Source organism: Anopheles marshallii (assembly GCF_943734725.1).
Source record: "Anopheles marshallii chromosome X unlocalized genomic scaffold, idAnoMarsDA_429_01 X_unloc_42, whole genome shotgun sequence".
Classification (NCBI taxonomy): Eukaryota; Metazoa; Arthropoda; class Insecta; order Diptera; family Culicidae; genus Anopheles; species Anopheles marshallii.
This window is the reverse complement of record NW_026525890.1, coordinates 135001-148062: the sequence shown is the minus strand read 5'-3', so window position 1 is coordinate 148062 and position 13062 is coordinate 135001.

Genomic DNA, 13062 nt, shown 5'->3' with positions numbered 1-13062 from the left:
TGGCTTAACCTTTGAGACAAGCGTATATTACTGGTAGGATCAACCAGAATTCATTCGACTTCCAACAACATTAACCCTAAGTCAACCCGAAGCCGTTAAGCAACAGGAGACCACCGGTTCTCTTGGCCAACTTGTTGTGTGCAAGCACACTCCACCGAGACACTTCGTATCACCACTTCTAATAATTCGCTTTAGGTGTACGTGCCTTACTCACGCAACCTTACTCGTATCATTTTGTGTGTTTCCAGCAATCCAACACTATGTGAGCTATTCCAACTTGTACGTTCAACTGGTGAACATTATGTTGTGAAGGCGAGCTCCACTGTACTTACCACCGGGTATGGTGTTCGTACAACCATCAGTAAACATGCGAACCAACGACGATCGAAGGAATGAATTCCGATCTCAGCATCGTTGGCTATGATCGGACAATTTACGGGCTTGCAATCCTCTACTTTCCAAGACCACAGTAGCGGTCTTCAACGTGCGTTCAACTTTCCAACACTTGTGAGCTATTCCAATCTATGCGTCCAACTGGTGAACATTATGTTGTGAAGGCGAGCTCCACTGTACTTACCACCGGGTATGGTGTTCGTACAACCATCAGTAAACATGTGAACCAACGACGATCGAAGGAATAAATTCCGTTCTCAGCATCGTTGGCTATAATCGGGCAATTTACGGGCTTGCAATCCTCTCCTTTCCATGACTACCGGAGCAGTCTGGAATGTGTGTTTCCAGCAATCCAACACTATGTGAGCTATTCCAATCTATGCGTCCAACTGGTGAACATTATGTTGTGAAGGCGAGCTCCACTGTACTTACCACCGGGTATGGTGTTCGTACAACCATCAGTAAACATGTGAACCAACGACGATCGAAGGAATAAATTCCGTTCTCAGCATCGCTGGCTATGATCGGGCAATTTACGGGCTTGCAATCCTCCTATGCACCTGGCAATGTATGGTAGTGTTTCCTGCTGCTTTCCTGATTTGGATGTGTACCATGGCCTTTATCAGGCACTCTCTACTAGCTCCGGAATCGAACCCTGATTCCCGCTTCCCGTCACAACCATGGTAGTCCTCTACACTACCATCAATAGTTGATGGGGCACAGTCAAGTGAAAGATCGGTACCAGACTTCAACTCAATCGGCCGATTGGTTTAACTAATAAGTGCACCGGTCCTACCACCTTCAGAAGCAGCATTCCCGGCCTGTTGCATGTATTAGCTCTGGTTTTCATCAATCTTCCCCTGCTGTGTTATACTGAGCTTATGCGGTTTCTCGATTGTCGTGCAAAGTGTGTTATCACACATACCCAATATGCTCAACTCTCATGTTCGTTTGACGCACCAAACTTTATTAGTGATGCACCACACAACAGGTTTTAATATACGCGATCGTGTGTGTTTCAGTGTGAACTTGGTGCGCCAAGTCCATTTGTGATGCATCACTTAGCTAACCATCTTTCGGGACTGTTTAGGGTATGTGCTCCTCCACATCTATGCTTACTCGTACACATTCTCTGTCAATAGGTTTAAGATCGGGCATTCTACCATATCATTGCCTTAATGCTTTCAAATCAAGGCTACCAGGGTAGCCTAATTGCGTTCGAAACTCAACTTGTGAGCTGTCGGCCCTAGAAGTTTTTTAGGCTGCTAGGACCTCTCTCTATATTTTGCCTTTGGACTTCTCGAAGCTCAACTTGTGAGCAGTTCCATGCACCACTACCCGTATCTCTTAGCTTAGTTCTAGCCATGTGCGTTCAAAGCTCAACGTTAAGCTGTGTCCTGCACCACAATCGTTATATAATAAGCTTATCTCTAAGCTTTTTTGCGTTCAATGCTCAACGTTAAGCTATCCCTTCGCTTAGAACCTCGCTCTACATTTTGCCTTTGGACTTCTCGAAGCTCAACTTGTGAGCTGTTCCATGCACCACTATAGGTATCTCTTAGCTTAGTTCTAGCCATTTGCGTTCAAAGCTCAACGTTAAGCTGTGTTCTGCACCACAATCCTTATATAATAAGCTTATCTCTAAGCTTTTTTGCGTTCAATGCTCAACGTTAAGCTATCCCTTCGCTTAGAACCTCGCTCTATATTCAACTTTCAGATACCTCAAAGCTCAACTTATGTGGTCTGCTATTGCTCTTGAACGGGTACAATATCTGACAGAGGGGGGTTTTTGGCCCAAATTATGCATTATTAGTTTAACCTCCGTCGCAGAACCACATTTGACCAGGTCGAGAAAAAAATTTTTTCGTGACGACCTGGTCCCCCATAGTAGGGAATGAACATGACATCTTAACCATATTTGACCATTTTCAAATTTCTCGTCGCGGAATGATGACTTTACTAGTAAAATTTGTTCCGGGTAGGGACCTCCCATACAAAATTTTCATCGCTCCAAAAGTGATTTCGTTTCACTTTTCAACATTTACAAGGTCCATAAATCATGTTTTGAGACGATATGGAAAAAAAAATTTTTTGCCCGTCTCGACCAACTCGACCGATGGTGACCACAGTAGGGTGCTCCATACAAATTTTCCTTATGTGGAATTTTTCAGTGTAAAATAAGGTTTCTCCAATCGATCGCGGGTTTCACTTTTCATCATTTGCTAGGTCTAACTATGATGTTTTGAGTGGTCCCGCAAAAATTTTTTCTTGGACCGGGCCTTCCTTCCCGGCCCTGTCGGTGTGCTCTGCAGTAGGGTGCTCCATACAAATTTTCCTTATGTGGAATTTTTCAGTGTAAAATAAGGTTTCTCCAATCGATCGCGGGTTTCACTTTTCATCATTTGCTAGGTCTAACTATGATGTTTTGAGTGGTCCCGCAAAAATTTTTTCTTGGACCGGGCCTTCCTTCCCGGCCCTGTCGGTGTGTTCTGCAGTAGGGTGCTCCATACAAATTTTGCTTATGTGGAATTTTTCAGTGTAAAATAAGGTTTCTCCAATCGATCGCGGGTTTCACTTTTCATCATTTGCTAGGTCTAACTATGATGTTTTGAGTGGTCCCGCAAAAATTTTTTCTTGGACCGGGCCTTCCTTCCCGGCCCTGTCGGTGTGCTCTGCAGTAGGGTGCTCCATACATATTTTCCTTATGTGGAATTTTTCAGTGTAAAATAAGGTTTCTCCAATCGATCGCGGGTTTCACTTTTCATCATTTGCTAGGTCTAACTATGATGTTTTGAGTGGTCCCGCAAAAATTTTTTCTTGGACCGGGCCTTCCTTCCCGGCCCTGTCGGTGTGTTCTGCAGTAGGGTGCTCCATACAAATTTTGCTTATGTGGAATTTTTCAGTGTAAAATAAGGTTTCTCCAATCGATCGCGGGTTTCACTTTTCATCATTTGCTAGGTCTAACTATGATGTTTTGAGTGGTCCCGCAAAAATTTTTTCTTGGACCGGGCCTTCCTTCCCGGCCCTGTCGGTGTGCTCTGCAGTAGGGTGCTCCATACATATTTTCCTTATGTGGAATTTTTCAGTGTAAAATAAGGTTTCTCCAATCGATCGCGGGTTTCACTTTTCATCATTTGCTAGGTCTAACTATGATGTTTTGAGTGGTCCCGCAAAAATTTTTTCTTGGACCGGGCCTTCCTTCCCGGCCCTGTCGGTGTGTTCTGCAGTAGGGTGCTCCATACAAATTTTGCTTATGTGGAATTTTTCAGTGTAAAATAAGGTTTCTCCAATCGATCGCGGGTTTCACTTTTCATCATTTGCTAGGTCTAACTATGATGTTTTGAGTGGTCCCGCAAAAATTTTTTCTTGGACCGGGCCTTCCTTCCCGGCCCTGTCGGTGTGCTCTGCAGTAGGGTGCTCCATACAAATTTTCCTTATGTGGAATTTTTCAGTGTAAAATAAGGTTTCTCCAATCGATCGCGGGTTTCACTTTTCATCATTTGCTAGGTCTAACTATGATGTTTTGAGTGGTCCCGCAAAAATTTTTTCTTGGACCGGGCCTTCCTTCCCGGCCCTGTCGGTGTGTTCTGCAGTAGGGTGCTCCATACAAATTTTGCTTATGTGGAATTTTTCAGTGTAAAATAAGGTTTCTCCAATCGATCGCGGGTTTCACTTTTCATCATTTGCTAGGTCTAACTATGATGTTTTGAGTGGTCCCGCAAAAATTTTTTCTTGGACCGGGCCTTCCTTCCCGGCCCTGTCGGTGTGCTCTGCAGTAGGGTGCTCCATACAAATTTTCCTTATGTGGAATTTTTCAGTGTAAAATAAGGTTTCTCCAATCGATCGCGGGTTTCACTTTTCATCATTTGCTAGGTCTAACTATGATGTTTTGAGTGGTCCCGCAAAAATTTTTTCTTGGACCGGGCCTTCCTTCCCGGCCCTGTCGGTGTGTTCTGCAGTAGGGTGCTCCATACAAATTTTGCTTATGTGGAATTTTTCAGTGTAAAATAAGGTTTCTCCAATCGATCGCGGGTTTCACTTTTCATCATTTGCTAGGTCTAACTATGATGTTTTGAGTGGTCCCGCAAAAATTTTTTCTTGGACCGGGCCTTCCTTCCCGGCCCTGTCGGTGTGTTCTGCAGTAGGGTGCTCCATACAAATTTTGCTTATGTGGAATTTTTCAGTGTAAAATAAGGTTTCTCCAATCGATCGCGGGTTTCACTTTTCATCATTTGCTAGGTCTAACTATGATGTTTTGAGTGGTCCCGCAAAAATTTTTTCTTGGACCGGGCCTTCCTTCCCGGCCCTGTCGGTGTGCTCTGCAGTAGGGTGCTCCATACAAATTTTGCTTATGTGGAATTTTTCAGTGTAAAATAAGGTTTCTCCAATCGATCGCGGGTTTCACTTTTCATCATTTGCTAGGTCTAACTATGATGTTTTGAGTGGTTCCGCAAAAATTTTTTCTTGGACCGGGCCTTCCTTCCCGGCCCTGTCGGTGTGCTCTGCAGTAGGGTGCTCCATACAAATTTTCCTTATGTGGAATTTTTCAGTGTAAAATAAGGTTTCTCCAATCGATCGCGGGTTTCACTTTTCATCATTTGCTAGGTCTAACTATGATGTTTTGAGTGGTCCCGCAAAAATTTTTTCTTGGACCGGGCCTTCCTTCCCGGCCCTGTCGGTGTGTTCTGCAGTAGGGTGCTCCATACAAATTTTGCTTATGTGGAATTTTTCAGTGTAAAATAAGGTTTCTCCAATCGATCGCGGGTTTCACTTTTCATCATTTGCTAGGTCTAACTATGATGTTTTGAGTGGTCCCGCAAAAATTTTTTCTTGGACCGGGCCTTCCTTCCCGGCCCTGTCGGTGTGTTCTGCAGTAGGGTGCTCCATACAAATTTTGCTTATGTGGAATTTTTCAGTGTAAAATAAGGTTTCTCCAATCGATCGCGGGTTTCACTTTTCATCATTTGCTAGGTCTAACTATGATGTTTTGAGTGGTCCCGCAAAAATTTTTTCTTGGACCGGGCCTTCCTTCCCGGCCCTGTCGGTGTGCTCTGCAGTAGGGTGCTCCATACAAATTTTGCTTATGTGGAATTTTTCAGTGTAAAATAAGGTTTCTCCAATCGATCGCGGGTTTCACTTTTCATCATTTGCTAGGTCTAACTATGATGTTTTGAGTGGTCCCGCAAAAATTTTTTCTTGGACCGGGCCTTCCTTCCCGGCCCTGTCGGTGTGCTCTGCAGTAGGGTGCTCCATACAAATTTTCCTTATGTGGAATTTTTCAGTGTAAAATAAGGTTTCTCCAATCGATCGCGGGTTTCACTTTTCATCATTTGCTAGGTCTAACTATGATGTTTTGAGTGGTCCCGCAAAAATTTTTTCTTGGACCGGGCCTTCCTTCCCGGCCCTGTCGGTGTGCTCTGCAGTAGGGTGCTCCATACAAATTTTCCTTATGTGGAATTTTTCAGTGTAAAATAAGGTTTCTCCAATCGATCGCGGGTTTCACTTTTCATCATTTGCTAGGTCTAACTATGATGTTTTGAGTGGTCCCGCAAAAATTTTTTCTTGGACCGGGCCTTCCTTCCCGGCCCTGTCGGTGTGTTCTGCAGTAGGGTGCTCCATACAAATTTTCCTTATGTGGAATTTTTCAGTGTAAAATAAGGTTTCTCCAATCGATCGCGGGTTTCACTTTTCATCATTTGCTAGGTCTAACTATGATGTTTTGAGTGGTCCCGCAAAAATTTTTTCTTGGACCGGGCCTTCCTTCCCGGCCCTGTCGGTGTGCTCTGCAGTAGGGTGCTCCATACATATTTTCCTTATGTGGAATTTTTCAGTGTAAAATAAGGTTTCTCCAATCGATCGCGGGTTTCACTTTTCATCATTTGCTAGGTCTAACTATGATGTTTTGAGTGGTCCCGCAAAAATTTTTTCTTGGACCGGGCCTTCCTTCCCGGCCCTGTCGGTGTGCTCTGCAGTAGGGTGCTCCATACAAATTTTGCTTATGTGGAATTTTTCAGTGTAAAATAAGGTTTCTCCAATCGATCGCGGGTTTCACTTTTCATCATTTGCTAGGTCTAACTATGATGTTTTGAGTGGTCCCGCAAAAATTTTTTCTTGGACCGGGCCTTCCTTCCCGGCCCTGTCGGTGTGCTCTGCAGTAGGGTGCTCCATACAAATTTTCCTTATGTGGAATTTTTCAGTGTAAAATAAGGTTTCTCCAATCGATCGCGGGTTTCACTTTTCATCATTTGCTAGGTCTAACTATGATGTTTTGAGTGGTCCCGCAAAAATTTTTTCTTGGACCGGGCCTTCCTTCCCGGCCCTGTCGGTGTGCTCTGCAGTAGGGTGCTCCATACAAATTTTCCTTATGTGGAATTTTTCAGTGTAAAATAAGGTTTCTCCAATCGATCGCGGGTTTCACTTTTCATCATTTGCTAGGTCTAACTATGATGTTTTGAGTGGTCCCGCAAAAATTTTTTCTTGGACCGGGCCTTCCTTCCCGGCCCTGTCGGTGTGTTCTGCAGTAGGGTGCTCCATACAAATTTTCCTTATGTGGAATTTTTCAGTGTAAAATAAGGTTTCTCCAATCGATCGCGGGTTTCACTTTTCATCATTTGCTAGGTCTAACTATGATGTTTTGAGTGGTCCCGCAAAAATTTTTTCTTGGACCGGGCCTTCCTTCCCGGCCCTGTCGGTGTGCTCTGCAGTAGGGTGCTCCATACATATTTTCCTTATGTGGAATTTTTCAGTGTAAAATAAGGTTTCTCCAATCGATCGCGGGTTTCACTTTTCATCATTTGCTAGGTCTAACTATGATGTTTTGAGTGGTCCCGCAAAAATTTTTTCTTGGACCGGGCCTTCCTTCCCGGCCCTGTCGGTGTGCTCTGCAGTAGGGTGCTCCATACAAATTTTCCTTATGTGGAATTTTTCAGTGTAAAATAAGGTTTCTCCAATCGATCGCGGGTTTCACTTTTCATCATTTGCTAGGTCTAACTATGATGTTTTGAGTGGTCCCGCAAAAATTTTTTCTTGGACCGGGCCTTCCTTCCCGGCCCTGTCGGTGTGCTCTGCAGTAGGGTGCTCCATACAAATTTTCCTTATGTGGAATTTTTCAGTGTAAAATAAGGTTTCTCCAATCGATCGCGGGTTTCACTTTTCATCATTTGCTAGGTCTAACTATGATGTTTTGAGTGGTCCCGCAAAAATTTTTTCTCTTAGCCAGTCGACCCTTTCGTCCATGTCGGTGTGTTCTGCAGTAGGGTGCTCCAACCAAGTTTTCCTAATGAAAGTTTTTCGTGGTTTCGTGTTAGTTAAAAACTCCGGAACTTGGCTTATTTTCACCATAATTTCCACATATGGTGACCAACTCAATAAACGTTTTGTGCGTATCCTATGGACATTTTTTCGCGTTCAACTTGGTGAACTAGGGTTGTATTCCCGAAGGGTAAAAAAATCTGGACTTAGCCAAATTTTGAAGTCTCCAACCAATCTTGGCCTGTTAGAGTATCTTGGTTGGGTTGCTATGGGCTGGTACGGCCTACTTGATAGGCAATGTTTCAACTCTTGGAAGCTTTCGTGGTTGCTAAGCACTGTCCATGGCCTTCTTGATAGAAATGGCTTATGGTGGCCATGGACTTAGCAAAATTTTGAAGTCTCCAACCAATCTTGGCCTGTTAGATTATCTTGGTTGGTTTGCTATGGGCTGGTACGGCCTACTTGATAGGCAATGTTTCAACTCTTGGAAGCTTTCGTGGTTGCTAAGCACTGTTCGTGGCCTTCTTGATAGAAATGGCTTATGGTGGCCATGGACTTAGCCAAATTTTGAAGTCTCCAACCAATCTTGGCCTGTTAGATTATCTTGGTTGGTTTGCTATGGGCTGGTACGGCCTACTTGATAGGCAATGTTTCAACTCTTGGAAGCTTTCGTGGTTGCTTAGGATAAGAATCCCGACGAGAAAGGTTTCCCGGACTTATAAAAATAACCGATTAGCCCCAAGGACACATCTTCCTTGAAAGGCTAATCATGCACCACACACCACACCACCCATAGGCTTGCAAGCAGCACTCTTGTCGAGTGCAGCAAGCCTATGCTCACATCAACTACCGTACACGTACCACCATAGGCTTGCAAGCAGCACTCTTGTCGAGTGCAGCAAGCCTATGCTCATCAACTACCATACGTACCACCACAGCCTTGCAAGCAGCACTCTTGTCGAGTGCAGCAAGCCTATACTCCACGAACTAACCACTTCACCACCAAGCATGGGTCGCCTGAGAGGATCGATGCGAACGCATCTCTACAACTCGCAGCTCCCAGCCTGTAGTCCCGTCGTTTGCGGGCGGTCGAAGGTGTCGAAACTAGTTGTATCCACGGTCGACGGGAGCACAGCCACCAGGGTTCCCTGTGATAAGGTACTTCCACGTGCAGCGTACACCCGCCCGTTGCGGCTCAGTCTAGTGCTATAGCGGGGATGAGACGGCAGTGTGCACGGGGCAGCACCGACGGATCTCAGAGGGTTGTTAAGCCCGCTAGCTTCCGATCACCTAATGGGTTTATGATGCGCTATCAGCTCGGATTGGATACGACCTTAGAGGCGTTCAGGCATAATCCAGCGGACGTAGCGTCATACCAAAGTCCGGTCGAACTAGTATTGAGCCAGTGGTCCGTACCTGTGGTTCCTCTCGTACTGCACAGGAATTCCGTTAAGATAGCAGCATACAGCACACACCAGTAGGGTAAAACTAACCTGTCTCACGACGGTCTAAACCCAGCTCACGTTCCCTTGAAAGGGTGAACAATCCTACGCTTGGTGAATTTTGCTTCACAATGATAGGAAGAGCCGACATCGAAGGATCAATAAGCCACGTCGCTATGAACGCTTGGCGGCCACAAGCCAGTTATCCCTGTGTGGTGCGTAGCTGTCATCCACAGCCATAGGACGCTCTAGTGTGACGCTCCCGCTAAAAGTGGAAAATAACTGTGTAAAAATCCGATTTGAGCTGGAAAAAGTGTTGTGAACTATTCAGTTCAGTGCCTGCGACAGTGTAATGACGAAGAATATTGAATTAGGACGATGCTCGCCTAAAAAACACAGTGTATAAGTTCCCCCATACATTTTGTATGGGAAACAAAAAGTGTTGAAAAAAGGCTAATGGACGCGTAAAACCCGAATTAAATGTGAGATAATCGTAGATCGGACACCAAAGAACAATTTCCCGAACGGTGCGTGTGGAAAATAGCTGAAAATTTGCGATAAAGTGTGTGCAAATAAGCGACATAAGTGGCGTCAGGTGTGTCGTCGCGTGTGATTGTGCACAACGGGACGCGTACGCAGCAGGAGCACGGCCGCGGCTGAAGTGACAACCCTAGCCGAGACACAGTTCAGCGCCATCTGTTGGAATCGGAGGGAGCTTTCGTCGGTGGCGCCATCTGTTGGGCGGTAGCGGAATCGCTTAGCGCAGACAACAACCCGTAACGCTTGGAGACTTGGACGTCGGTACCAGCGGGCAACCCGGACCGTGTATGCGGGTTGCATACCCACCGGCTGATAACAGAACGGGACTTCAACGCCGGGACTGAGGCGAACCCGAAACGGAAAAATTTATGAGATCAATAATATTTATTTTGTAACTTTTAATAAACTTGATTCTCTTTCATTTTCGGGCGAGTCCGCTGCTGGCGTCCCCCCGTGAGGGGGAATAAATCCAGCTTAAAGTGCGGAGAATATAATCAACATGCCTTTGCCTGGGCGTTCGCTTCGTCCTAGAACGGAGTCCGTGGACGAGGATACGTCCAGACGCTCCACGGCACCGGAGCCGAAGGTGCTACTGTCGCGTGCAACTGCGAGCACGGAGACGGAATCTAGCAAGCTGAGCAAGCTGATGGGAGAGGCGATGCTCTCCAACGAACAGCTGCGGGCGATTATTAAGGAGTTGCAGCAGGAGCTGGCGACGCTTCGCCAGCGCATGGACGCGAACGCCGATCAAGCCAGACAAGACATGCGTCTGGCCCAGGAGCTTTTTCGGCAGGAGATGCAGCTTGTGCGGGATGAAGCACGACAGCGGGAGGAGCACGCTCGCCGAGACATCGATCGTCTCAGCGAGGAACTCCGACAGGAACGGGCGTGCCAACAAGCGCTGCTGACGCAGTTCTTGTCGAGCGATGCTACGCGTGGGCAGAACAAGGAGCAGCGGGCGGCTGCTACGGTCCCGCAGCAGAGGCGGCAGCAGCAGCAGCAGCAGTTGGAACGAGCAGGTGCGGCGACGGCCACGGTGGTGCCGTCTCCGGACCAGGAAGGCGGCTCCTGGGCCGAGGTGGTGCGCCGTAAGCCGGCACGCCAGCAAGCGACCCAGCAGCAGCAGCAGCAACCGCGATCGGGTGCTGGCACGAGTCGTCAGCAACTCGTCCAACAACAGCAGCAGCAGCCGCAGCAGCGGCAACAGCGACAGCACCAATCTTCACGCCGAATGGCCCCGCAGCCGAAGCAGAGTAGGCCGGATGCCATTGAGATTGCCCCGGGCGAGGGGCAAACGTGGGCGGATGTCTACCGGCTGGTGCGGACGGCACCGGAACTGGAAGACATCCAGCAGGCAATCGGCGTTGGACGACGGACGACGCGTGACCGCTTGGTCATGGACGTCAAGGAGGGCGGAAATTCCGAGGAGGTCATTCAACGGGTGCAGGAGGTCTGCACGAGGGCGGAAATACCATCATCCGCACGCCTCGTGACGGACACGACGGAAGTTAAGCTCCTCGAGGTCGACCCTTTAGCGGAGGCGTCGGACGTGGCGAAAGCGGTGCAGAGCCTGACACAGGAGAGGGTTCCGGAGTCCGCCGTCCACCTGACGGAGTTCTGGAACGGCACGCTGATCGCCTACGTGCGGGTGTCGACGCGGGCAGCGGAGAAGCTGGACAACCAGCATGTTCGAGTCCTCCACACGTCCTGCGTCGCGACGAAGGTACCACCGCCGACGCGGAGCAAGATGCGGTGCTACCGGTGCCTGGAGTACGGGCACAAGAAGGACGGGTGCACGAGCCCGGAAGATCGATCGGCAGCCTGCTTCCGCTGCGGTCAGCCGGGTCACGTGTCGCGGACCTGCTTCGCGAAGATCTGCTGTGCGGTCTGCAAGGGCCCGCACCGGGTGGGACATCCGTCCTGCACCCGGAAGGCCTAAGAGTGCTGCAAGTGAACCTCGGGCGAAGCCGGGCAGCCCAAGACCTCATGCTGCAGACGGCCCGCGAGTTAGGGGCTCAGGTGGTGCTCGCCTGCGAACTATATCGACCACCTCGGGATGATCCGCGGTGGGCCATTGATGCGGAACAGAGTGTGGCGATAATAGCAACAGGGGCGTACCCTATTCAACGGCTTTGGGGGAGCGTCGTCCCGGGACTCGTGGTGGCCACCATAGCGGGAGTAACGTTCGCCAGCTGCTACGTGCCACCCAGCAGCGGCATCGAAGACTTCGTAAGCTTCCTCGGTGCGGTGGAGGTGTCTCTGGTCGGACACGCAACATCAGTCCTGGCCGGGGACTTCAACGCCTGGAATGAGGAGTGGGGGAGTGCGCGCACCACCCGGAAGGGGCAGGAGCTCCTGAGCGTGGTGGAGCAGCTGGCGCTGCATACGCTGAACCGCGGCAACGCGCCCACGTTTAAGGGCAACGGGGTTGCGCGGGAAAGCGTTATCGACGTTTCTTTTGCCAGCCAAACTATTGCGCGACCGGACTCCTGGCGCGTGCTCGATCGCTTTTCCAGCAGCGACCATGCCTACGTCCAGTTCCAGGTGGGCGTCCCAGGACAACGTCCCACGCGACGAGGCAAGCAGCAGCAGCGAAGTCGAGACGGGACAGCCAGACACGCCGGGACCCGGTGGAAGACGACGCAATTCGATAACAAGTGCTTCGACATCGCCCTCACATGCGGCCACTTCGAGCAGGTCGCAACTCCGGAGGGGCTGATCGGCGGACTGACCCAGGCGTGCGATGAGATCATGGAGAGAGTACACGGGGCTACTTTCCATCGCAAGCCCCAGGTGTACTGGTGGTCTCCTGAGATCGAGCGCCTGAGGGAGGAATGCGGAGCAGCGGAGGCCGCCCATCGCAGGGCCCAACCTTCGGAGCGTGCGGTGACGTCGGCCAGGCTGCAGGGCTGTCGACGATTGCTGCAGGCCGCCATTCACAGCAGTAAGGAAGACAGTATGCAAGAGCTGATCGATGGGGTCGAAGCCGAGGTGTTCGGACTCGGTTACAAGGTTGTTCGAGCAAAACTACGTAACAGGGCACCACCGGAAACGGACCGAGCCGTACTAGGTCCGATCGTCGAAGCCTTGTTCCCGGACCATCCGGCATTTGAGTGGCCGGACATCGACGTGTGCAGTGAGGCTCTGAGACCGGTCACGAGCTCGGAAATTCTTTCGCTGGCCGAGCGGATGGCCACCTCCAAGGCGCCAGGGCTGGACGGCATCCCGAATGCCGCAGTGAAGGCGGCAATGCGGAAGCACCCGGAGGTCTTCGCCAAGGTGTACAATCAGCTGCTCGAGCGAGGGGAGTTTCCTGCGGCATGGAAGGAGGCACGCCTTGTGTTGGTCACGAAGCCAGGTAAGCCGCCGGGCGATCCGTCGTCGCACCGCCCGCTGCTAATGCTGGGAGCAGTCGCCAAGGGGTTCGAACGGCTGA